The following is a 27,298-nucleotide window of genomic DNA, read 5'->3' as shown; positions in this document are numbered from 1 at the left end:
AAAAGAAGCCACATGTGGTGGTATACACCCTTGGTCCCGGCTCTCAGAGGCAGAGGCAGGCAGATCTCTATGAGTTCCAGGCCAGCCTGGTCTACAGAGTGAGTTCCTGTCCAGCCAGAGCTATATAGTGAGGCCATGTCTTTAAATAAATAAAGACAGAAATAAAAATAAGAAAAAATGTAATATAAGCCATTAAGAAGATATAAAATCAACATGGCATAATTAAAAATACATATAAAGTGACGACTTTCAGATGAATGAACGTATGTGAGATATAGAAGATGGCAAGGTTTAGTTACTGAGAGTATAAAGGTTCTGGTTATGGGCAGTGATATTTGGACAAGTAATAATATATATATATATATACATTATTATATATAACATATTATTATATAATGTGTATACAATAATATAATATATTACATATATAATTTATAAATTAGCACATAGTTCTTTTCTAACTTCAGTTTCCTTCAGTGCTTGTAAAATTGCTAATCATGTTTTTGTAGGTAGGAACTCATAATTTGCATTCTAGTGATAGGAATGAGCTAAAGCACTAACACTAAGCTAAAGCTATATTTGAGGCTGCTTTGATTATGAGTTCCTGCATAGCAAACTGCTCCCAAACTTGGTGGTTTAAAACAACCTCCATGCAGTGATGGGGAGGGTCAACCCAAGCAAAGGATGTAAGATGTCTTAAGGGAGCCTGTAACTTTGCATGCTAATTTTAAAAATGAGAGGCTGGAGAGATGACTCAGTGGTTGAGAGCATCTATAGATGATGAGTTTGGTTTCCAGCACCCACGTCAGGCAGCTCACGAGCCTTTAGACTCCAGCTCTGGGGAGTCTGATGCGCTCTTCTGGCCTCCTTGGGCACTTGCACTTACACACACACACACACACACACACACACACACACACACATACACACACAATTTAAATAAATCTTTCAAAGTGAATAAATAACAAAGAAAAAAATTGGAATTTGAAACAAACCCAGAATAGCCACCACTATTATCTCTTGTGGTTCTGGGAGCCCAGTGGGCTTATCAGGGTATCCTGCCTCTGTTCTTGCTTGGGAGTCTCAGGCAATCGTGGTTAGGGAAGGGTGTCTGGGACCATAGGAGGCTGGCTGGACTGATGGCAGGCAGCACTGGCCTTTTCCCCAGGATGTCTGTGGACCTCTCTGTAATGGAGCAACTGGCTTCTCCAGCGGGGTAAGCTGGAAGTCTTGCAAGGTGCTCACGACTCCCAAAAGTGAGTGTTTAGGAAGGGAAAGGGGGAGCTGGCAGTATTCTGAAAGAGTTCTTCCGAACTTAAGCAACTTATTTCTAGCACATTCCATTTGTTAGCATGAGTCACACGCCAGTTCAGACTCACTCACTAGGGAAGGAGTACACAGAACTGAAACAATGAAGTGTTCTCTGGGGCATTCTTGGGAAGGCCAGTACCTCTAGGCTGGATGTGGTGAATGGAGAGAGAGGGGGGGATGGAAACCTGCAGCCTTTGCTTTAGGGCCTTCAGAAGGCAGAAGCTGAGGAACGCTGAGGAGAATATGGTTGGAGTCCTGGGACCCAGGAGGAAATCTGAGCAAAGGATGCCTGAGATCATCACTGGCTGATGTGAGGCCATGGCCTTCACTGACATGGCAGGAGAGAGCATCCTGTCTAAAGCAATTTCCAAGCCACGCAGTGAAAGTGCCCTGGAGCTTCTCCGAGCTGACTTTGTCGGACGGAAGAGACATGACCGTGAACTAAGGAAGGCGCTGTTCCACTTTGGAGCAGAATTGAGGAAATCTAAGGAGGTAGTCATGCTGCTGCAGCTGAAGGCTCTCAACGGAAGAAAAGGCTTCAGGGCAAAGGCACAAGTCAGGGTGCTGCCAGTAACTCGTGGGCTGAGATGCAGAGGAAGCCAAGGGTGTGGCTGTAAATCCTTCAGTAATGCCTCAGTAACACTCAAGGGAGGGCATGTCTTGTAGGCCTCATGGGTAGACAGAAAGGCTTCTGAAGACCTTGCGGATACTGTCTTAGCTCTACTGGATTGCAGGGCTTCTAAGGACTTCAACAGGCCCCTTCCTGGTGACTTAAGTCAAGATAAGCCCAAAAGTACATAAATAAATGGTTGTGGCTTTTGTCTAATGGAGGAAGTTAGAATGTGATATACAAAAGCTTGCAGGAGCTAGAGAGATGGCTCAGAGGAGGTTAAGAGTGTTTATGGTCTTGTAGAGGCCAAGTTCATTTCCCATCACTCACATTGGGCATCACATGGCCTCTGGTTTCTCCAGATGCAGGGGATCGTCTACTATCTTCTGGCCTCCATGGTACCGTACTGATGGGCAGATGCCCCTCCACACATTTACACATAGTTAAAAATTGAGGGGGAAAAAAAAGGAAGCCCACAAAGTTTTAAAAATAATTCTACAAGTTGGACCAAAAGACATATAGCTCAAATAAAGAAGCCTGTTGGTGGCAGCTACTAGTTATTCCTTATGAAAAGGAAGGACAGTTGTCCTAGTTTGCTCTCTGTCCCAAAGCAGCTTGGAGAAGAGAGGATTTATTTGGCATAGACATCCTGAATACAGTACAGTCCATCACTGAGGAAAGCCAGGGCAGGAACTCAAACACGGCAGGACCCTGAAGTGAAATGAAGCAGAGACCTTGGAAGAATGCTCATCCCCGTGGCTTGCTCAGCCTGTTTTCTTATAATCCAGGTCCACGTTTCCCAGGGGTGGCACTGCCTACAGTAGGCTGGGCCTTTCCAGGTCAACTATTAGTCAAGAAAGTGCCTGCAGGCTTGTCTAGGGGCCAGTCTGATGGAGGCAATCCCTCTGTGGAGATTCCATCTACAGAGATGACTCCAGCCTGTGTCAGGTTGACAGAAAGCTAACTGGTACAATAATTAAGGGTTTGGAACCAGGAAAACACTTCTGGAAGAGAAAAAGTAGACCTAATGAAGGAGTTGGTGGCATGTGTGTAGCTCGGTTGCAGGCTTGCTCTTCCCTTTGGGAGACGAGCACCCATTGAGTTTCCACTGTGCCTGCCCCACTGTTGTGTGTCAAATGAGGGAAAATAACTTGTCTCTTAGCTCACAAACCTTAGGGCCAAGAAGAACCATGCCTGAAGGGTCGCATGTGCACCTATACCCCACTTAGATGCTTAGGTCTTGGTTTTGGAACTTAAGTCTTGGTTTTGGAATTTGTTTAATGACCTTGGGGGTTCTTGGTGGGCAGGTGGATTTGCACATTAGAGGAAGGTGATTCATTGGGATCAGACATGGGTAATTGGTCTTCAAAGACAACCCCCTCAATGCTACTTCTTGCTATTAGCCACTTGTGTGGTCCACTCCTTTAAATCTGGGTTGTCTCTGTGACTTACTTTGGACCCACAGAAGCAGTGACTATGATGCAACACAAAAGGCTTTTGGTTTCTACACCTGGGGTCTTAGAATACTCACTGTAGGCTGAGTGGTGGCGACATACTCCTTTAAATCCCAGCACTTGGGAGGCAGAGGCAGGCAGATCTCTGTGAGGTTGAGGCCAGCCTGGTCTACAGAGTGAGTCCAGGACAGCCGGGGTGGTTACACAAAGAAACCCTGCCTAAGAAAACAAACAAGCAAGCAAACAAACAAACAGAATACTCCTGCGGGGTAGGCTAATCATCATGTTAGGAGTTCGATTCCTCAGTGAAAGAGTCAAGACAGCCATAAGAAAGGCCACATGACAATAAAAAATATGCTTCAGCATATCCCATGTGCTCCAGCCATCCTCTCTGGGGCAGAGAAAAGAGGGTGTGGATGCTGCCATCTTGGATGCACTATACCATCAAGGCTGCATTTGGCTTCAGGCTTCAGGCCCTGCTGCTGCTTGATTGCATGAGAAATTCACATCACCATCTCTTACTGTCAACTAGCAGAACTGTGAAAAAGCAGAATAACTCATTGTGAGCCACTAAGGTTTGGGGTTGATTATACAGAGACAGAGAATCAGCCCAGGAATGTCACCCTATTTTAATTTTAAAACTGCAGGGTAAACTGTAAAGATTTAAATTTAAGATTGCTTCTCATGTAAAAGTGTGTGTGTGCATCTACTTGTATGGGTGTGTGCATGTGTGTATGAGGGCCTTGCAGGGTGTCTTTCTCAGTTAGTCCCACATTATTTTTTGAGACAGAGTCTCTCCTTGAACCTGGAGCTTACTAATTTGGTTAGACTGGTTGATCATCAAATTACAGGAAGTCCAATCTTTTCCTCCCTAGTGCTGGGATTCCAGGTGCCCACAGCTGTGCTGCACCTGGATGCGTGGTGATAGGAGTCAGGTCCACAGGCATTTCCCTAGTGAACCGTCGACCCACCCCGTCTCATGTAAACTTTAAAGATGTTGTCTTCAGAGCTGCTGAAATGACTCACCAAGCAAAGGCAGTTTACCACCAGGCTTGAGGACCTGAGTTCGATCCCCAGAAGCCACAAGGTGGAAGGAGAGAACTGACTCCTTTGTGCTATGGTGTGAATGCACATATGCAAACTTAAAATAAATAAACAGTGTTGTCTTTAAAAACCTTCCAAATGACTGTATTTGCTGTTTTCCTTGCTCCTGTGACAAAATGCCTGGTAACGGTGACATTACGGAGGAAAGGTTGATCTTGGCTCATGGTTACAGGTGGGTTATACATAACTCATCATGGCTGGTTTGGTTCCATGACATGGTTACTGGATGGTTGTAACCCATCGTGGCTGGTGAGGCACCATGACAGGAATATGACACCATGACTGGCCACTAGGCATTAACAGTCAGGAGGCAAAGAGCGGACAGGAGATGGGGCTGGGCCACAGAACATCAGTATCTACCCACAGTGACCCACTTGATCAAGGATACACCTCCTGAAGTTTCCACAACCTTCCAAAACAATTCCATTAGCTGAGGACCAAGGGTCACACATGTGAGCCTGTGGAGGACATCCAATATTCAAACCACAACATTTATCTACAAAAATTTCAAACTGTTGAGTTTCATCAAGCACATATAAAGTTCAGTAAAAATGTTTAAGTGAGGCTAACTTTAAGCTTGAGTCTTGAAATTTTAGTGATATCTTAGTAGACTTTTTTTTTTTTTTTTTTTGGAGCTGAGGATCAAACCTAGAGCCTTGCACTTGCTAGGCAAGCACTCTACCACTGAGCTAAATCCCCAACCCAAGTAGACATTTTTATAACAATAAATCATTCATCACTGTGGTGTTGCTCCATGTCTGGTTAGTTGCCAATGTAAAGAGTCAGTCCCACATGGCATGCATTTGTATCTTGAGGTGCGTATGTGCAAATGTAGGTGAATCATAAATTATGTATCCCGGAAAATGTTCCACGCCTGTGATTTGCAAATGTAACAAACACTGGGATAATCTGCCAGTACCTATGGAAGAAAATGTGTGTTTTACCACTATCAAAGAATACTGCTGTTACACTCTCTATTTGTGAGAAAGGACTTGACTGATAAATCCACCTGCTTTTTCCATTTACCCACTTCCACCCTTCAGTCTGTCCTCCTGTTGCTAATGTGGGAGACAGCTTAATTTATGGTTCATATAACATGAAGACTCAGTCTCCTGTTGACTCGAGGACTCAAGTGTCAGTCATGAGAGTGGATGCTTAGAGCTGGAGACCTTGTGTGCTGAGGTTGAGTGCTGGATTCCAAGGAAGACAAGGATCAATGTGCTTTTATGTTACAAGTGTGCTTGTACATGTGTGTGTGTGTGTGTGTGTGTGTGTGTGTGTGTGTGCGCACGCATGTGTGCACCTATGTGTGAAATATGGGTCCTTCCACCTCTAGGAGCAGAATGGGGCTTCTTCTGCCTGTTGCTTCCAGCCCTTTGTCCAAGTCTCTCTGCTTCTTTTCTGGATTTCTATGGGCCTCTGCTCCTGGGGAAATGCATTTTTATTCTGATTAAGTTCTTTGGCTTAAACTTGCAAGCATGGGAAACCCTTTGACATTGCAACACAGCACTGTCTACAAAATTCACACCCGAGAACCGCACAGTTGAGTCACAAAACAAAGCACCAAATATCTCATAATGTTTTATGTAAGGTTATGATTATGTGTTGGTCCATATTCATAACTATGCTGCGGCACATGTGGCCCATGGCCTGTGGCTTGGCCATGTCTAGGAGAAGCATATTTCACTTATTATCCATGTGTACTAGTTGGGGCTTTCTTTTTAGCTCTGGGTGACCAAAGACCAATTCAAATAGGCTTGTGTTAAAAGGGCATATATAGATTCTCAGGACTGGGAAGTCAGAAAGCTAAGGCTCAAATTGGTTTTCAAGAGTGTTTGTTGAGGAGCCTTTTGATTGACAGGTAACCTCACCAGTCCTAGAGTATATAAGTGTGTAGAGGGATGCAATTCCTCCAAATAAGGGATCTGGGAAGTAGCAAGTCTTCTATATCTCATAAGCTCCTGGGTCCCTGGGCCAGATTCCTCAAGTGGGTCAGTGGTGGGCACTGCCTTCCTGGAGCTCTCTGCTCCCTGAAGTGGATTCCTCACTTACTCCTGTTTCAAAACTTCCAATCCCTCATGGCTCCCTCGGTGCTGGTGGGACTTCGCTTCAGAAGAGCAGACACAAATGATTGGCATACCAAGTCTAAGCGGGTAGAAGGCTTTCTCAGCACTGATTCTTATCTCTGCTGGTATGTCAAGCCCTCAAGGATACCCCAAGGATGGGTCCTAAGAATTTTACCACTGTGGCTTTGCAATGTAGAAATGTCTACAGTGAAGACCAGAGAAACAGTTCTGCCATCCACCAGCAGCCATCTCCCACAGAGCTCTGCCAAGAGGTCCTCATGGATCGAGCCACTCAGGAATGGCCTCTCAGCCTCTGCGGGGTTTCCACTCCACACAGCAGTTCCTCCACAAGGACAGGGTCCTCAGAAGTGGGTTTCCTCCCTGAGTCTCCCCTCCCTCTGTTCACTTTCCACTGACCCTTGAAGCTGAGTGGGGGCTGTTCTTGCCTCTGACTCCCCCCCCCCCAATGAGCCTGAGTCCCTAGTGTTTCCTGATACTCACTCCCAACGCTTCATCAAGTCTGATGACAACCCCCCTAGGGAAAGAAGGGGGGGTGTTGCTGCTAAGGCATGTGTTCAAGCTGCCTGCCTGGGCTCTGTTAGGCCTGCTGCTTGCCAGCAGCGAAGCTGGCCTCGGCTTGCACTCACGGAGTTTGTGGATGTGTGTGGGCCACACCGTGGGCCAAGACACTCCTGCCGGGCTAGATCATCTCCTTTGGGGTCTTCCTCCTGGCTCTGGTCTGAGCAATTCTCCTTTCACCTTCCTACGTCCCTCTTACTTCCTTTCAAGTATTTCCCCCCTTTCGGTCTCCCTTTCTCTTTTCCCAAAATAAGGATGGTTCAACAAAGCTTGCCACACCAGGCTCTAAAACCACAGGTTCAATCATGTTGCTGTGTGTGAGCATGCCTGTGTGTGTATGTGTTTATGTGGGAGGGGATATACAGAAACCTTAAATTTCATTCATCAAGCACCGTCCACCATTTATTCTTTTTCCTTCCTTTCTCTCCCCCCTCTTTCTCTCTTTCTTTCTTCAGGCTTCTCATTGGCCTGGAACAGGCCAAGTAGGCTAGGCTAGCTAGAGAGCATGCCATGTCCCAGGCATCCTCCTGCCTCTGCGTCCTCACCACCAAACACAGCTTTTGTACTGAAGCCCACTCCTTGGGCTTACAAGGCATTCACTTTCCCAACTGTGCCGTCTCCCCAGCTCCTCCATCCTGATTTTAAAGATACTCATTGAGATGAAACTCTGTGCTCCAGCATGGAGGGAGAGTACCTCCCGCAACATTAGATCCTGACACCCCCCCCCACAAAGAGCAAGGAAATGCATCCAGCATAGTCATGTAGACAATACCATGTGTTCCCCTCCTTCCTTCTTTTCAGCCATACTTTCTTCTTGCCCACCATCATGGCCATCACATTTTCCCCTGGAAGCATCCAGAAGAAGAGCTGAGTATAGAATTGTTAGATCAAAACCTACACATACAATAAAGCCATCTCCCAGCCCCACCTAAGGCCATGATCATGTGCGTTTACTCACTCACAGGCACAGAGCAGCGGGGTGGGCCCACCATAATCCATCTTTTATTACAAAGCCAGAATCTTTTCCATCTGTGTTTAAGCTGGAGCCTGTGAAATAATGTCTATAAAAATAAGGTTGGAAGTGAAAATATCGAATGCAATAAATTATGGCTGCACTGTGTTCTCTCCTGAGGGCTGTCTTGGCCAAAGAACCTTCCACATTGCCATCTAGGACTGTTCTTTCTATCTTCCCATAAAACATTCCATTTGTTCACAGGAAGAAAGAGCCTAGATGGTGGAGCCTTAGTCAATAGAGCCGTGGTGCTTGGCTGTTGGCACCTGCCTGGCATCTTAACTTTTCTTCCAAAGCGGAGTTATTCAGCTACTAAATGAAAGCCTAAAGGAGGCTGCCTGGGGAAGGCTACAGGCCAGTTTCCATCATGGCCACCATCTCCCTCACTCCCACCCCATCACCTCATCCCACCATGTCAGAACCGTGACTCCAGACTGTGTCACCATCTCCCTTCACTGATCCAGCATAGGAACTATTTCCTGGGCACCGGATGAGTGTTTTGGAGGAAGGGCACCTCAAAGAGGGATGCCTCGGGTCTGAGAACTTGAGCCCTGGGGGCGGGGCATGCACGGGAATACTCGCTCTCCACAAACAACCCAGAACAAGAGGGAAAGCTAACGGTAAGATGCTCCAGCGTTCTCTCAGGGTTGAGAGAGAGACAGAGACAGGGAGACAAGAGAGACAGAGACAAAGACAGAGAGAGACACAGAGAGAGAGAGGCACAGGAAGAGACACACAGAGAGACAAAGAGACAGAGACAGAGAGAAGACTCTAGAAGGCAGTTTTTAAGGTGGGTTGGATGTGGGCCTGCAGAAGGAGAAAGGTACTCAAAAGAAAAGGTATAAAACCGAAGGACCCAGATGGGGATTTATTTCAGATGAGTTGGACCCCTGAAGTGCATGGGGGACAGAGAGGGAAGTTAGATTGGAGAAAACATGGGAGTAGATGAAGGAACACAATGAATAAAGCAGAAAGGTACTCAGTCTAAGTATTTTTGGTCCTTCAATATGGCAGGACGCAGTGGCCAGTTGATGTGGAGCTGAGGGAAGATGGTACTCTTGCTGGCATTGGGGCCAGTCTTTGCTGTGAGATATCTTGAGGCCCATGGGAGCTCTGCTTTGTCTTTATACTCTCTTTCCTAAAGGAATCCCAAATGCAAGGGTGTCGGGCAGAAGAGCCACCATTTTCTTTTCCTCCTTTAGCTGATTCTAAAACTTGACAAGGAGTTCGAGGCTATGCACTTGCATTGACTCTTACACGTTCATACTTTGCCCGTCTGGGAGGGAGATGGGATCAAATGAAGCCCACAGAGCCCCGTAGCAAGACTCCATTCACCTCAGTGCAAATAAGGGCACCAGAGCCTTTCCAAGGGGCATTTGCTGGGAAAGGGGTGGAGTATGAGGGGATGGATTGGCATGAAGGGAAAGCAGCGAGAACGGACTGGTTGGTCAGTCCACATGGCCAGCCTTGCCCTTTTTTGGAGCCTCAAACAGATGTGGTCTGAAGTGTTAGTCTCAGAGGAAAGAAAGAAAGGGAGTCCAGGGCCAACCCAAGAACATTCTCAAGAGCCAATGGGAGGAAGCCCAGGCGCCCTGCATCTTGGGATGGGATGAGGCTGGTGCCACCCTTTGTAGCCTTCGTCCTTGGTGCTGAGAGGGATACTGGCTTCAGCCCATTTTCCCAGCGATTCTGATGGGAACCACCGGGGTTGTATTGAGAAGGATTTCCAAGCTCTTTTCAAATCCTTCACTTGGCTTTATTCAGCCGGCCAGCCTCCAGTGCAACAGCATATCCTAGTCTCTCCTTTCTGGGCTGGCTAATGCGAGCTCTCTGTGGAGGGAGGAAAATGGACCAGTTGTTCCACTGAGCTGGGCATTGACCCTCTTTCTCTGGCAGACACTTAGGATTTAGAACTTGGATCTCTCCCTCCACCCCACAGAGCAGAGGGTGCGGGTCCAAGAAGTAGAGAACTCTGGGAGAAAGGGGGCTTGTGACCCTTCGCCACCCCCAGCCTCGTCGTTATTCTCTGAGGACGGGCAGAAAGGGCTCTTCCAAGCCCTCCTGGCAGCCAGGCCCCGTTTGTGGTAGGCGGTGTTTATGTGAACGCACAAATGTTTATGTGAGATTGCCAACTGGTTATTTATGAGTCTCTCAGCCTTTCCCCAATAAAAGCTGTTCCCTCAATGTTCTGACAGGCCCTGCATCTGTAACTAATGTGTCATTCGCTCAGCTAATGCAGTTCACTTGTGTTTATTTTTGCACAAAAGCAATTTATCCAGCGGCTCTGGAAAAAAAAAAAAAAAAAAAAAGGCCCTGTCAGGAACCTTCTTGGGAGCCGAATGTTTTTCCTCAAAAGAAGGCCCAAATGGCTCACAGTGCAGGGCAGGCTGGTGGGGCGTGTGAGAGAGCATGTTAGGGTGGGCAGTGGGTCTGAGGAGGGCTTGCCCCTCACTGTTATCTCTGGCTGTGAGGGTGTGTGTCTGTCTGCAGCTCCGTGAGGGACTGAGTAGGTCTGTCTTTGCCTTTCAATAGCAAAGTTCTGCCCAGAATGTTGGGTGGTTTTAAAAGGGGGTTGGGGGTGGGGCTGCCTCTAACTCTGCTTTCCCTCCGGTCACCATAAATCAACTTCGTCAGGAAAGTGGGTTGTTGGCAGTTAAAGGGCCTGGAGGAGGTAGCTGGAGGGAGGCTGAGGAGGATGAGAGCAAGGGTTTAAAGGGAGGATGCTTGGCTTCGGGGCAAAAAGAGCATTAGCCCTGGTCAGTCCGGGACTGTAACTATAAAAATGTGAAGGCCGCCGACTGCCTCCGCAGACGCAGGGCTCCTTTCTCCATAGTGTCACCTGACTGTTCCCACTATTTCCCTTCGGTATCGGCGGCCCACCTCTTGTGGAGAAAGGGTGCTTGGAGGGCTTGTTGGGGGGGGGGGAGCAGTGAGAAAGAAGCCCTCTCCCAGTACAGAGCCAAATTTTAGGGGGAAAGGAAAAGAGCTGGTGAGGGAGGGTGGTGCCAGGAGCCAGTTGAGTGTGTCCGAGTCTCTGATACAAAGAGGGGCCCCACGTCGGGCTGGACAAGAGCCAGGGGAGGGGGGCTCCATCGGCTGTCACTCTAACACAAGCCAGTCAGCGAACCAAACTGGGCTGGGCAGTGGCTCCATGTAGAACCCTCCCACTTCTAGGGAACCCTCCTCCCCACCACCACCACCACCACACTTGGGGTCCACAGTGTTCAAAGGCCCATCCGACGGCAGATACTTTCTTGTCGTTTCAAAATGGCCTAGTAGGAGTAGTAATAGTGAGCAGATTAGGATGGTGACGGCAAAGCCGGGCAGAAGTTGGTACTCATTTGGGGAGAAGAGACACCACACCAAATCAGGACTGTTCTGCACCAGTTGGCAGGAAAGTGGTTTCAGTGATCTCTGTCTTGGGTTTGTCTCCAAGGAGAGTTTGTTAAATGCATGATGGCGGACAAACGTTAAGTCAACAGATACTTGTGTGAACACAAAGACGTAGATGACTGTGGTTTTTCTGTGCGTTCTGTGGGGAAGGGAGCCTCTCAGGCCATCTGTGTCGAGGTCTTTGGGACCTGGCCTCGGCCTTGGCGATTCCTCTCCTTTCTACGTACAGGGCTGAGGGGAGCTTTGAGTCTGGGGTGGGGAAAGCAAGGCTGAAGGGCAATGTTGCGCTGTAGGAATGAACGCACTTTAGAATCCAAAGAGAAAAAGTCGACCCTCCATGCTGAGCCTCAGACTCCAGCCCACAGCTCTCCCCAGGTTCATTTCTGACTTCCCTCCATGTCTTACTCAGGACTGTCTTTCACAGTCTGTCTCAGGGCCTCTCCTTGCGTTCTGCACCAAAGCCGGCATCTCCAACCAAGCTCACCTTCCTATCTGCTGTTCTTACCTCCCCCCTTGAGCACTGCCTCCTGGGGAGAGGGAGAGGGCCTGCAGAATTTACAGACCGTGGAGCCACACTTTCCACAGGCAAAAATCATTCTCAGCCCCTAAAATGAGAATTCACAAATTCCGAAGCCCCCCTGTGGCCTTGGAAAGTAACGCGTTGAAAGGAGAGACAGGGCAGATGGTAGGAGATAAATGGCCCTCTGTTGGTGGGCAAGGTGGGGAGGGGGGTAACAATGAGGAGCGGTGGGCACTCGGGCTTCTTCCTTGGAGGGCCAGGGAGCAGGTTCAAGGAAGCCATTCTTCTCTTTTCAAATCTGGATTTTTATGTGACCTCTCCTAGAGTTACAAAGTTGGCAACCCGATTCATGTCAAACATGCTGCAGGCCAAGCAAAACAGTTTCCGATGGGTTGGGGCTGGGCTGTCGCCGCGCTATTGTGAAATGGGGCAGAGCTGTCATCCGAGATGTGCACCGGACTGTGCACTCGGCCCCGGCACTCCTTTAGGGGTCCTTGAGTGGGTCCTTTGAGAGTGAGCACTTTGTGCAGAAAAGCTGAAAACACAGCCCGTTTCCTGAGTCAGATACCACCCAAGCTGCTCTGCTCTGTGGACAGAGAGGGGCCCGGGACCCTATTATTTCCCTTAGCAGGTTCTGGGGAGTTCCATCTTGGCCGGCCTCTGGGGATCCTGGGGCCAGAAGGCAGACAGGAAGGAGCTCAGTCAGGAAGCCTTGCCTCATATTGATGTTGGGAGCAGTGTTCTCAACCTTCCTAATGCTGCCACCCTCCAATATAGCTCCTCGTGTTGTGGTGACCCTCCCTCACCCATAAAATTATTTCCGTTGCTACTTCATAACTGTAATTTTGCTACCGTTATGAATCGTAATATAAATATCTCATAGGCGAGATATCTGATTTGTGACCGCCCTCAAAGGGGTCAAGACCCATGGTTTGAGAACCACTGGTTGGGAGTGCCGTGATGGTGGTGGTGTACAGGGGAGGGTAAGTTAAGGTCAGATTCCAGGGTTATGGTCTGTGCAACAGAGGAGGCCTCATGCTTCTCAGGGTGGGAGTGTGTGTCCCAAAAGTCACTGCCTGTGAAGAGGCGATCCTTATTTTTTTTTCAGATTTCACCCCCTACCCCTCATTGGAAAGAGGGGGAGTGCAGATTTTGGCTTGAGATTTAGCACTGTGAATGTGACCCCAGCTTACTTCCAGTGTGTGATCTCCAGATAGAGAGGGGACATACCTACCTCCCAGAGGCCTGACTTGGCCACCAGCAGGTATTCTGAGAACGGTTTTCCAAGTCCAGCCTGGCAGTGGCTACCATGCTCAGACTGGACATTCAACTTGGTCTCAGGTCCCTGTGGTTTCTGGGGTCATCCTGGCTCTGCGCCTTATTAACATGTGACCTTCAGAAGTGATGTCACCTCTGTGTCTTGTTTCCCTTGTGCGTAGATGACTCTGACTAGATGATCATTGGCCTGCACCCAGTCTCCAAGCTGATGACTCTAGCCTTCTGTTGTCCTAACTCCATAACTCAACTTCTGAGTAAGAGTGAACACTGTTACTCATTACTGAATCCCCAGTGTCTTGCGAGGCATATAGTACATCAGAGGTACTTATCATGCTTGTGGAATGAATAAATAAGACGCAATTCTAGCTTCCAGAAGTTAGCCATGTACCCAGATAACAACCAGACAAGCTGGGTGCTGGGGAGAGGGACTCAACTGTCACAAACTAGGCTGCTAATTCTGCTGGGAGGCAGGATCAGTGGGATCCAGGGCCAGACTTAGTTTCTGGAGGAACTGGGGAAGAACCAGGGGGGTGGCCATACTCTAAGTGGGGTGTACAGCTGCAGCTGTGGTCCAGGCCTGCCGGATAGACCAACACAGCCATGCAGGGGCGTGGTGTGCAGGGAGGATACTAGGGCCTGTGAGGGTTAAGCAGTCTGGGAGAACAGGGCTGTGAGCAGAGCTCCGAGTCCTCAGACAGGAGCCTCCAGTCTGTTTACTCTCTAGATTTGAGCCCAAGGAAGGCTTCCTGCCACCCCATTCTAGGGAGTCCACTCTGAGGCTTGCAGACCTACTCGCTACCCTCATCCCTTGGTGCAGTGGGAATACAGTGAGGCTCCGAGGCTTGGCTGGATGTTTATTCTCTCCATGGTGATGCTCCTAATGTCACCAAGCCACTTGGGATGCTAGTGGGGGGTGAGGGGTGGGATTTGGATCTGGGGATCTGAGATGGGAAACTGTGAAAAATAATCTTCCTCCTCTTCCTTTCCCCCTTCCTTTTCCTTCTTCCTCAGAGCATGGTTTTGCTATGTAGCCCAGGCTGGTCTTGAACCTACAGCAAGCCTCCTGCTGGGATCACAGGCATGTGCTGCCATGCCTGTCTCTGAAGCTAGAAACATTGCTTCATCTCTAAAGGCAAACCCAAACAAGGTTAAAAACAACAACAACAAGAAGAGAGTAACCAACATGTGTGTGTGTGTGTGTGTGTGTGTGTGTGTGTGTGTGTGTGTGTGTGATATAATGAATACCTGTGGAGCTGTGAATCAGTCTCAGAAATAGGCTTCAGCAATCCAACCAGGGCCACTATGTGCAGCTCCCTTTCTGCTATCCTCCACCTGCCAAAGGAACCACTGGCCTACCGTGGGAGTTTCTCGCTTTCTTGAATTTCTGTATTGTTTTCTAAAAGTACATGCAAGCTTGGGTTGTTGTTATTTTTGAGGCCGGTCTCTTGTAGCTCAGGCTGGCCTCAGATCTGTTATAGAGCCCAGGCTAGCCTTAAATCCCTGCTTCTTCTGCCTTCCTAGTCTAAGTGCTCTGATGACAGGAACATGCAGCTGTTGCCTGACTTACATGACAGTTTAAAAAAGTTATTAGACTATGTTGGGTGTCGGGTGGCGCACGCCTTTAATCCCAGCACTCGGGAGGCAGAGGCAGGTGGATCTCTGTGAGTTCGAGGCCAGCCTGGTCTACAGAGTGAGATCTAGAAAGGTGCAAAGCTACACAAAGAAACCCTGTCTCGAAAAACCAAACCAAACCAAACCAAACAAACAAAAACAACCCAGTCTCGAAAAAGAAAAACAAAACAGAATTATTAGACTATATTAATTATCCCTAATACTGGGTTTCATCATGACAGCTTCGTACACATATATAATGTATTTTGATCACATTCCCCTCCCATGATCCTCTCTTGTTTCCCTCCTCATGTGTAAGTCTTTAAAAGGCGTTTCCAGGGTTGTTTTGCACATTTTGAAATCTTGTATAAACTGTGACATTGTAGCGTGTGTTCGGCAATTAGCTTTTTCTCCCCTCATGTGGGTGAGATTCATGCCTGTTGACATGTGTACCTCAGGCCCGTTTATTTTCAGTGCCGCTGAGAAACTGATTGCAGGAATATGTCATTTTTCCAAAGAGCCCTTTCGGCCCCTGAGGGGCTGGGGGTGGGGGGAGGATGGCCCACCCGAGTGGCTCTGATCACTGGGCGTAGTCCCCGCTCAGAAGACACTCCCACCTTCATCTCCCCACCCCTGTGGGGTGGCAGGGCTGGGCTCGCTCCCTCCGCCTCGCTGAACCATTGCTTCAGTGAGCAGGAATTCAAGGGATTTTTAGGCAACCCTTGTGTTTCCCATAAATCAGTGTCGAAAGTGAAATCCTAGCATGAGGGGCTGCAATTGCAAGCAGCTGAGAGCAGCAGAGCAGACTAATTTGAGCCTGCCCTGAGTGGACGTGGGTTTCTGACAGGAAGGCTTTGCCAAGCCCTTCCTCGGCACAAAGAGAGACGCTGGGCTCAGTGCCAGTCCGTGAGCTGGCCCAGGTTTAAGAGGCCTACCTGCTCTCTGTGCTGACCTCTCCGGCCTTGCCCAATGGCCTCCAGTGTACTGCAAGGTGACCTTTGAACCGAGAGCAGCTTGTGCTGAGGAGTTTAGAACTTTATTCTGGTGACAAAAGAAGGCAGAGAAAGAGCCGCCCCACAGCCACTCACAGCCCCCAGCATTCAGAGCTCCGGATGCTGCATGATGGTTTCTCAGGCATGGTCACATCCCCGCTTCCCGTCAGGAGTACCATCAATGCAAGTTGCTTGGACTATAGAAATGTATTCTCTCACAACACTGGAAGCTGGAAGTTCAAGATCAAGCTGTCAGGGTCAGAGACTTCCCGAGCCTCCCTGCTTGGCTCTACACCTCTTCACACGGCGGCCCCCTTTACGCCGAGCCCCTGGTCTCTCTGTGTGTTCTAATATTTTCTCCTTATATGGACACCAGACAGACTGGGTTAGGGCCCACCTAGCAATCAAAGTGCCCGGCTGGGGTCTCACCTCCAAATATGGTTGTATTCATAAGTGCTGGGGGCTAGGGCCTCAACACAGGAGTTTGGAGGTGCCCAGTTCAGCCCACGACATGGGGTTCATGGGGGTGGGTCATATGTAGGGTGGCCACAGGACTGCATAACAGCTAAGAGGTATTATTTACATCATGGCATTTGTGTGTTTGTGTATACCTCTGTGTGTGTGTGTGTGTGTGTGTGTGTGTGTGTGTGTGTGTGTGCATGTGCCTGTGCATGGAGACCAGAGGTCAATATTGGATATCTTTCTCAAGACTCCAACTTAGTTTTTGAGACAAGGTCTCTTAACAAACCCAGAGCACCTCTATCTGACTGGACTGGCTGACCAGCAAACCCCAGGCATCCTCCTGCCTCTGCTGGGGAGCCCCAAGGTTACAGGTGTGCCAGGCTCAGGTCCTCAAGCTTGCAGGCAAACACTGTACCAACTGGGCCATCTGCCCGGCGGCCTTCCCATCATGGAGACTTGTATCCTTTGGAGATCTTTATTTTTGTACTTTTGTTGGACCCAAGAGCGGGCAACTTGTGTATTTCTTATGGCCGATTTCCTGCAGATGGCAGAAAAACATTCTCTTGGTGTGTTTGCTCATCTCTGGCGAAGGGAGTAAACTGGCTTGAAAGGGAACCGTGTTTGGGGGGCCACAGAGGCTTATATGACCGTCCAGGGCTCCCTACTGGTTTGGAGTAGGCTGTGTTACTGCAGTTAGTCACAGGGACTGAATCTAAGCAGGGTCACATGTTTATTGTAGTTTCACGGACTAAGTTTAATTGAAGGGGTTATGGGATCTCAGTAGCGATATGGGTCGGTCACGAAACGGTGGCGTTTGTGGTCCTTGTCATGGGCACACTCCTTCCACTTCTGTCGTGGGGTTTGTGTTTGCCTGTGTGTGTTTATATGCCAGTGTGTATTTGTTTCTATGCACACATCTATTCCTACACATCTGTGTGAGAATGACTTCTGTGTGTTTATATGAATATCTTGTGTGTACACAATGGCCTATGCATATCTGTGTGGTTGTGCATGTGTCTGTGTATTCATGCCGGCCTACGTGTGTGCATGTGTGTGTAAGTGTGGCAGATATATGACAGGAGGGACATGAGGCAGGAGGTGGCAGAGGGCAGAGGCTCTGGCCTTGACCCAGGCTTCCAAAGGACCACAGATGTGACCTTTCACCCTTCCCTGTGGCTATTGAGGTCACTGCCCCGGGAAACTGAAGAACTTTCTTTTGGAACCACATGGGCTCACAGCCCGGGGAAGCAGAAATGCTGCTGAAAAGCAAACCGGATGATCTTCATCCTGAGGAGCCTAGAGCCAGCGGGACCTTGTTTAATTCTGAAGGAATGTGTGCGGTTCCCGCCCAGCTGAGCAGGCCCCAGCCTGACTTAGGGCCTTAGAGCCACCCAGCCAGAGGCTGATGCCTTCAACGGGGGAGGGAAGAGAGGGGGGCTGGGGTCACACCCTTCCGGAGGGAGACAACACATCCACCCCTGAGGCTGATATGGGCTAAGTGGGTGACAGCATCTGTGCCAGCGTGCCCAGCCCTGCGCTTTGGGAAACAAGTCGCAAAGAGGAGATGCATGGCCCGGCCCCAACCTCAACTCTGAGGTTAGCTGGGGTTCTAGCAGGCAAGAGGCAATTCGCCAGTAGGAGATGTGTGCCTGTGCATAGGGGTGACACACTCAGGGAGTACAACCTAGGTCAAGAGGGCAGTGCCCAGCTGTGGCCATCACAAAGGGCTCCTTGGGTGAGCTTTGGTGGTTTAGTTCAGCACTGCAAGGAGAGACGGGTGGAGGAGGGACAGGGATTGGAGGTTGTGGAGGAGATACAGAAAGGCTTTGCAAAATGTGCATAGGTGTAAAAAGGCACAGTTTAGATAGAATGCGCGTGCACACTGGCTTGGATGGGAGGGTTCTGGAGAGACAAGAGGAAGATGGGCCAAGAAAATCACCTCCAGTCCTCAGAAGCATCTGGAATGCTGGTCAGAGTTCATCCTTAGGTAGTAGGGAAACATCTGAACACTCTTAGCAAGGGCTAACCTGATGAAAGCGTGCGTGCGTGCATGCGTGCGTGCGTGTGTGCGTGCGTGCGTGCGTGCGTGCGTGCGTGCGTGTGTGCATGCATGTGTATGTATATGAGCCCACGGGGTTCCCAGAAGGCAGCCTGACTTCGAGATAGGCCACATTGCAGGCAAGGCAGGGCTGGTGTTCAGAGTGAGAAAGCCTGGGCTATAAGTGGTGCCTCGGCTTGAGAAACAATGTGGTAGAACTGTGATGCCTTCGGGTCTTTTTTTTTTTTTCAATCTTGGTTCTGTGTGGAGTCCCCCTGACCTGTGAATCCTGTGTCAGCCTGGTATCACTCCTTCCTCACAGCCCAGTAGACCAGCAGGGCATGAGAGGCAGAGACAGGGCCCTAAGGCAGTTCAGACTTCAGCCGGTCTTCCTGGCTCTGCCCAGGGTGTGGCCTCTGCAGTGAGCCGCTGGGCATTTCACCTATTGGTACCAAAATCCCATGTCTGTTACTAGCAGTGGGTGTCAGTCCACCGGGAAGAGGCAGAAAGGAAGAGAGCACACACCTGCAAGTGTGTGGAGGTCCATGTGGACCAGCTGCACACAAACACAAAGGCTATTCCATTCAGCCATGGTGAGGGCTGAAAAAGACTGCTCAGTTTGGGTGTGTGGACAGTATGCTCAGGGGTGCATACTGCCTGGGCAGGGCAGCCTCAGGCCTGGCACGAAGTGGGGGACCCACGTGTGTTCAGTGAGTAAATGTAAATGTGATTGCAGCTCAGGCTCCCGGGACAAACAGAATTTCTGATTGACAGCACAGCCCACTGAAACCTGCCAGAGACCCGTATCTCGTGAGGTCAGCCTGCCTGGGCCTCTTTAGCAGGTGGCTATAGGCTGGACCTGTTGCTAGTCCCTTCATACCTATGCACGTGTGCGCGTGCGTGTGGTGCACACACACACACACACACACACACACACACACACACACATACACACACACACACAGAGTGTAGGCTGGGGGTTTCACCATCAGAACCAGGGCCATGGTTGCATTTTGCTCCTCCTTGGGTACCCCTGGTATTTGCAGGTTGTACTACAGCTTTTCTTAGCCATTCTGAGCTCAGTGTTTCTGCTAGTGTGAGGAAAGATCCTGCCTTTGGATGACATGGGCCTGGAATTTCAGAGGCTCCTGGGCCAGGGACGTAGTCTCTTCTAGGCAGGAGACCCTCCCTGGTAGAAATAGCATCCCGATAAGATTCCAAGGAGCTGAGCAAGTGGGATCCTGAGGCCGAAATATATAAGGCAAAATCCCTGCTCCTACACTCAGGAGCCCTAGCAAGTCATGTAGGCCAGGTTGTGAGGGTTCCTTGGCCAGAGTTCTCTGGAAAACTGGTCTGCTTGGTCTCCGGGGCTCTGGGGCCAGGTGTCTTCCTTGAGGCATCTGTTTGCCTGAGGAGGTCACAGAGGTGGCATCTGATGTGACCTCTAGTGGGTAGGCAGGCTGACCTGCCTGAACAGGTCTGAACGCTGCTAGAGGAAAAATCCACAGAGACCCGCTCAGCTCCTAACTCCTCAGCCTCCTCAGCCCGTCTCTCGGTCCCCCTGTCCACTCATCACGTGTCTACCTCTGCCTCTGCCTCTTGGACCAGGTCCTGTGGAGGCCGGCATACCTGACTCTGAACTAGCCACACAGCTGACCTTCTGAGCCCTAGCGAATTCAGGGCTGTGTCCCTCAGGCTACTGAGGACCCTGAGCTCCTCATGTCATAGTGTCATTGTACGGAAAGACAGGCACAGACTCGCTGGACGCAGGGCTCAGAGCCACATTAGTCTTACATTCTGAATCCTGCTGAGGAATGCCTTTCTGTTCCAGATGGGTTCATTCTGGAGAGCACGCTAAGCCAAACTCAGTTGTGCCTAAGGCACACAAGAAGACATCAGTCACGGGGAGCTTTTCTTTATTTAAGAGTTTTGACATTTCATTCATCCTGGATATTTGAAGTTAATTTGGGGTTTTAAAAACGCTGCTTCAAATATTTGCATTGATTGTTGAGGTGTGGGGCATTCTTTTAAGCCTTGTTCTTGAGACAAGGACCTTGCTGGCCCCTCCTAGCCTGGGTCAGAGTCCACGATACAGGCCAAGGACACGCAGAGAAAGGAGTTCTTGGTCTGGCCCTGGTGTACCCACGAGCAGAGATGTGTCGGATGGTAGTAGACAGGACTTTTACAGAGTCTGGTGCGCATGTGCTGTGTGTACGCTTGTGACTGTGTACATAGGGGTAAAGAGGAGAAGAAAGACTTCTGGGGTTGCATTACTGGCTCAGCGAGCTGAAGGGCATGTCCTGCTGTGGGCTGAGTACTTTGAGTCTTTAGAGGAGGAGAGAGAATCAGGGAACAGAACTGGGTGGAGGAGCAATGGTCTTCAAAGGAAAATGAGAAGAACTAGTTTCTGTAGGGAAGGTCAGGGAGGGGGGGGTGACTAGAAAATGGGGAAGCTGAGGAGCAAAGTCCTTACCACCTTCAGTGGTGTCCACACAGCATGCATGCAGGCCACCACGGCCCTGCTTGTCCAAGTGTGGTCACAAGGCTGTGTGCAGGATACAAGTTTAGATGCATACTCATGTCTAGGTCACAACCTTCCACTCTGCGTTTTGTTTCCCCGATTACAAAATCTATTTATACTAATTGTAGGAAACAGGCAGAAATTTGGGGAGCACGAAGCAGGGAGCGAACTCGTGGCATCTGCCTGGCACCATGATAAACATTGTTGCTCACTTGGAATGACCCACAATGCCCGTGGTCAGGTGAGCCACACAAACAGGCAAGCCAGGACCCCTCACTTTCAATCCTCCCTCTGACAAAGCCCTGTGTAGCCCAGGTTGGCCACTATGCCCAGTGTATGCAGTGCTGGGAACTGAACCCAGGGCTCAGTGGATGCTAGAGAGCACTCTGTCCATGGAGTTATAGCCTCTTTGGTGTGTGTGTGTGTGTGTGTGTGTGTGTGTGTGTGTGTGTGTGTGTGTGTTTATAAGCACACACTTGAGATAGGGTCTCCTGTAGCCCAGGCTGACCTTGAACAGGTTCTGGAGTCAATGATCTTGAATGCCTGATCTTCCTGTTTCCATCTCCCAACGCTGGGATAATCTGTTCCAACACGCCCAGCTCATTGGGTCTTCCTACCTAGGCTTTATGAAGCCACTGATTCCTCCTCTTCCTGGCTGAGGATTTGATCCCAGGGACACCCCATGGAGATCCAGGCCTCCAGCTGAGCTGCCTATTCACCCTCATCAGTACCCAAATCTGCAGCCTAGGGTGCAGAGTCCTTCACCGGAGCCCATCTCTTCTGTGTGGTGGGCACCATGTCTAGACCCTGCCTGCCCGGAGTCTTGCTGGTGAGCTGGCTCTGAGGCTTACCAGGCTCCCTAGGGGCCATCACAGCGTGGGGTGAGGGATAGGCAATGAAGGCAGTGAACAGATTTCAACGGCATGTCTCCTGGAAACCACATCAAATGGTGCAGCTAGGAATTAATAAATACATTTGGGAGACAAGTCAATTACCCTCCCCCTGTGCCCCTGTCCCCAGGGGCAAACAGTGGCATGTGGTTCCCAGCCTCAGCACGCCTTCCCCAGGGCAGACCAACCACTGCAGCTGGCTTCTGTCAGATTAGCTAGGCAAGATGTGACAGGCCTCTGTCCTCTGGGGAAATCACTCCTTTCCTGGGAGGTGGTGAGGACATTCCCAGGTTGCTCTGTTCCTGCCCTTTCCCCGCACCTCTCCCAGTTTTACTATTTTATCATTGAAAAAAAAAAAAATCAGACAGACTTCTGGTTGCATTTGAAAACACTTATTCACTCAGTAAATACTGAGCGAAGCCTGCTAGCTACGTGGTAGAGATTTGGCCAGGTTGTGGAGTCACGGAGACACAGCTCTGCCTGAGAAAAGTTTACAGTTACGTGCGTGTGTGTGTGTGTGTGTGTGTGTGTGTGTGTGTGTATAAGTAAATGCGATTGCATATATAGCTTTTTGGTGGTGAGACGCTAAGAAGGGGGTACTTAGTTTAGTCTAAAAGTCTCCTCAGAGACCCTCCTGAGAAGGCAATGCCTGGATATTTTGGTGGAGAGTGCTGTTATAGATTGACTGGACCGTTTGCAAAACTGCAAAGGCAGGGATGAGAGGTGAAGTGGGAGGCTATGAAGGGGTTCACCTGGCTAGATCCTGATATGGAGTGGACAGGGAGAAGGAGAGAGGGAGGGAATACAAGAGAGAGCAAGCTGGTGACATTTAGATTCTTTTTCGCTTTGTGTGTACAGTGCACAGGCTGTTATTTCGACATAAAACAACTCCACGGAGCCCAGCAGACTCAGAGAAGAGCAATCTTTCCTCTGCTCAGCATTAGTGAGCATGAGTCCTCCAACATTCACGGCCTCTGAATTTTCTCAGCTTGCATCCTTTAGATGAGTCCTTTAGACCGACGGTTCTCTCTAGTTTACTATGCGTGAAGATCACTTGGGGCATTCACTTTAAGTGTGGGTGTTTGGAGTCTGTCATGGAGACCCAGGCTCGATAGCGCTCAGCAATGTCCATTTTTTATAAGCTCCCTTGGACCCACTGTGGTCCGAGAGCACATTTTGAAAAACACAATCCTAGAAGCTGATCCGGTCCTCTTGGGGAGCTTACTTGTGACAGAGAGGCCACCAGATGGCAGAAGTGCTTTGCGATGCGCTGAGTGTGGGTTTTTGTTTTTTTAACTGGGGGTGGTAGTTGGCCCAGAGACAGTTCTGGGTTTGTTATTTTGCAAGAATGTGTAGACCTGAAGCTGGGTTGGTGACGAAGGCTCAGCTACTCGGGGAGCTGAGGCTGGAAGTTCACATGTGCAAGATCTGCTTGGGCTACAGAGTGAGCTGAAGGCCAGCCTGAGCAACTTAGTGAGCCCCTATTAGAAGATGAATTGGGCCTGGGAATGTAGTTGGGTGGGTACAGCACTTGCTCAGCACCTAGAAAGCCTTGGGTTTAACTCCCAGTACAAAAAGACTATTAAAGTAATTTGATCTGAAATTTCAAAGTTCAAGTTTAAATTTCATTTTCAGCATCAGAACTGAGCTCTCAATACAACCACCACTGGTCATGCGTGCCTTTTGATAACCTGAAATACAGATAGTCTGAGTAGAGTTGTGTCAAAGGGTTAATGAAGATGTGGCCATGATTATTATTGGTATTATTATTTGGAGCTTTCTCCATTTTTTATTGCAGGGTAGAGGAGTCCTCTCTTTTTCCTGTTCATTGAATGAACAAACTTGGGAGGTTGGGGAGTGGGGGATGGGATGGAGGGGCTGAGATCTCTCCTGGGGTCTTAGAGCCGAGAGGGGTTAACTGGTAGACTAGCAGCCAGAGCCAGGAGCCACTCAGTTAAGGCCAACTCAGCTTTCAAAGATAGCTCTTGGTTTACACTTGATTGGCATGGTGGTCCTAGTGGCCTGGTCTAAATTGGAAAATGACTGGAGAGAGCCCACAAGGGGAGAATGGGCCCTCAAATAGTTATTTGAATTAGTGACTCCTCTCACTGGCTCAGAGGTGTCCTGTTATGTGGTGGTGCCCTATCTGCTGGCTGGACTTTCTTAGTGCGGTCACTGAGAAACACTGAGTCCCTTTCTGTTCCTAAGCTTTTTTTTTTTTTTTTTTTTTTTTTTTTTTTAAATTTTAGCTCTCTGAAAAAAAAAATCAGAATGTATATAAAATCTGTGGTCTCTTTCTTAACCCTAGTCAGTGGTTTCGGCCACATCTAAGTGACCGTTGCTGATACAGGCAGGAAGGGGAACTTTCAACTACACACTGCTTTCCTCTGCTCCCCCCGCCCCCGCCCCCTTCTCTCTTTCTTTCCAACTAAGTCTGGATGTGCAGCCCAGGCTTGCTTGCCTCAAACTCAGGATCTCTGTATTTCAGCCTCCCAAATTCTGGGCTTACTGGAGAGTACTCTACGCCTGGCTACAGTGTCTTTTAAAGATAGGGGGACACAAGATAAGAACAATATAAAATCTCTTATTAGTTCATGTAGAAATTAAAGCTTGAGTTAAATAAAATTGTTAAAATTGATTCCATCAGTTTCTTTTTACTTTTTTATTATTTACTTTGATTGTTTTCTTGTTACTTTTTAAATGTGACTTCTAGAAAACTTTGGATTATGAGGTATCGTGCATTCTATTCTCTATATAGGGTCCATTATGTTGGGAATCACCAAAATTCATGTTTTAATTGTGAAATTAAATGAATCAAGGGCCAAAGCTTAATGGCCAGTGCTCTATTTGAAGTTAAAAAGAAACACACACATACACACAAACCCTCCATTTTATTTAAGTCCAAATTCTCACCACGTGCCTTTGGACAGCCATGCGAATTTCCCTTAGCCTCTTTCCTTCATGTGTAAAATGGGGCAATGACAGCAGGTCCACTTGAGGAGGTTACTTACAAGATAACGTGTACCTATGAGACGCTCCTGTGAACTCTGAAACATCACACAGTGATTGGGTGGCTGTCATGGCTACTAATAACAAGTAGAATAGGCCCTAGTAACGGCCATTCATTCACATTCCCTCTGTGTTAGAAGGTCCAGCCTGCACTTCCAGACTCTCAGGAGTTAATTCACAGTTGAGGTTCTTTGTCGTTCCAAATGCTTACAAAATGTAAAGTGCCAATACAGGACTAAAACAGCGATTTAGCTGGGAGCTGGTTGAGCATGCCTTGGAAGGCAGAGGTAGGTCGATCTCTGTCAGTTCAAGGACAGTCTTAAATTCTAGGTCAGCCAAGGCTCTGTAGTAAAACCCTGTCTGGGAATGTAGCTTCCTTGGGGGAGTGCTTGCCTAGCATGAGCAGACTAGAGTTCGATCCCCAGGACTCCATAAAACTGGATATGGTGGGATGCATCTGTAATCCCACCACTCAGAAGTAGAGATCAGAGGATTGGAAACTCAAGGGCCACAGAGAATTCAATGCCAGCCTGGGATACATGAGAGCCTGTCTTCAATAGGGCCGGTGAGATAACCCAGAGGGCAAACACACATTCTGGGTAAACCCTTGGTATGTGACTTCAAATCTCTAACCTCTGCATGTTCGCTGTGCCATCCTCATACTGATATAAATAAAAATGTATACACCCACACACCCCCAAACCACCAAAAGGACTGCAGTGACTCACTAGTAAACTCATTTCAAAGGCTTATGCATTTGCTGGAGTTCCTGCCGTCTCTTCTTGGTGATCTGGAGCCGAATTGGAAAGCTAAACACGACCAAGTGTTTCTGTTTGCAGAGGATCTGTGTTATCAGTGGGAAACAAAGACCCGAGATGGAAGGCTGGGAAGCCTGTGGAAGGCTGTGGAAGCCTGTGGAAGGCTGTGGAAACCTGTGGGAGCCTGTGGAAGGCTGTGGAAACCTGTGGGAGGCTGTGGAAGCCTGTGGAAGCCTGTGGAATGCTGTGGAAGCTGTCTACCCAAGGACTTCTGGAAGAACACAGAACCGCATAGATGCTCCCCACCACTCACTGCTCCTCACCACTCACTGCTCCTCACCACTCACTGCTCCCCACCACTCACTGCTCCTCACCAGCTCACTGCTCCCCACCACTCACTGCTCCCCACCACTCACTGCTCCCCACCACTCACTGCTCCCCACCACTCACTGCTCCCCACCACTCACTGCACCCCACCACTCACTGCTCCCCACCACTCACTGCTCCCCACCACTCACTGCTCCCCACCACTCACTGCACCCCACCACTCACTGCTCCCCACCACTCACTGCTCCCCACCACTCACTGCTCCCCACCACTCACTGCTCCCCACCACTCACTGCTCCCCACCACTCACTGCTCCCCACCACTCACTGCTCCCCACCACTCACTGCCCCTCACCACTTACTGCTCCCCTCTTGCTTGCTGGGTAGAAAGTTGACTCTGCTATGGCTAATTGTCTAGCTTGAGTACTTCAGTTTAGGAAGACATGGCTAGTCGGAATATTCTGACCAGAACCCTCACCTCACTTTATGTCTCTTTTGTACCAGAGATGTAATGGGGCAATGAACTGGAAAAAATCTATTTACATGATTATGTCTTCCTCCTCCTCCTCCCCCTCCTCCTCCTCCCCTCCTCCTCCCCCCCCCTCCTCCTCCTCCTCTCCCTTCTCCTCTCTCCCTCTTCTTTTCCCTCCATCCCTTGCTCTCTCAATCTCTCTTTCTGGAAAGGTCTCACTCTGTAGCCCAGGGTATCCGGAACTTGCAATCCTCTTGCCTCAGCCTCTCAAGTTCTAGAATCACAGATGTGTGCCACCATCCCTGGCTTTGACCTCATTTTTAATTTTTTCAGAAAATAATTTTTCATTAAAAAATTTTAAAGCAGCTTTGCAGTTGGTGCCATCCCATCACCACTTGCTGCAGCCATGGTCAACCCCACTGCTGTTCTTTGACATCACGGCCAATGGCGAGCCCGTGGGCCGCATCTCCCTCAAGATGTTTGCAAAGTTCCAAAGACAGGAGAAAACTTCCACACTCTGAGCACCAGAGAGAAAGGATTTGCATATAAAGCTTCCTCCTTTCACAGAATTATCCCAGGATTCATGAGCCAGGGCGGTGACGTCACATGCCATAATGGCCCTGGCAGCAGGTTGATCTGGGGGAGAAATTGGAGTATGAGATCTTCATCCTGAAGCATACAGGCCCTGGTATCTTGTCCATGGCAAATGCTGGACCAAACGCAAGCGGTTCCCAGTTTTTCATCTACATGGAGACTGAGCAGCTGGATGGCAAACCTGGTCTTGGGGAAGGTGAGAGAGGACCTGAGTGAGGACCATGGAAGCCATGGAGCGTTTTGGTCCAGGAATGGCAAGGCCAGCAAGATCACCGTTGTCGACTGTGGACAACTCTAA

The 27,298-nt window shown here is 49.2% G+C and overlaps 1 pseudogene; it reads left to right on the top strand.

The window, feature by feature from the left end:
* Positions 1–1,629: 1,629 nt before the first annotated feature.
* Positions 1,630–27,298, top strand: LOC118571490 (annotated as a pseudogene).

This window comes from Onychomys torridus, chromosome 21, assembly GCF_903995425.1.
Source record: "Onychomys torridus chromosome 21, mOncTor1.1, whole genome shotgun sequence".
NCBI lineage: Eukaryota > Metazoa > Chordata > Mammalia > Rodentia > Cricetidae > Onychomys > Onychomys torridus.
Note: the sequence above shows the minus strand (reverse complement) of the source record. Positions and strands in the feature narration are given on the sequence as shown.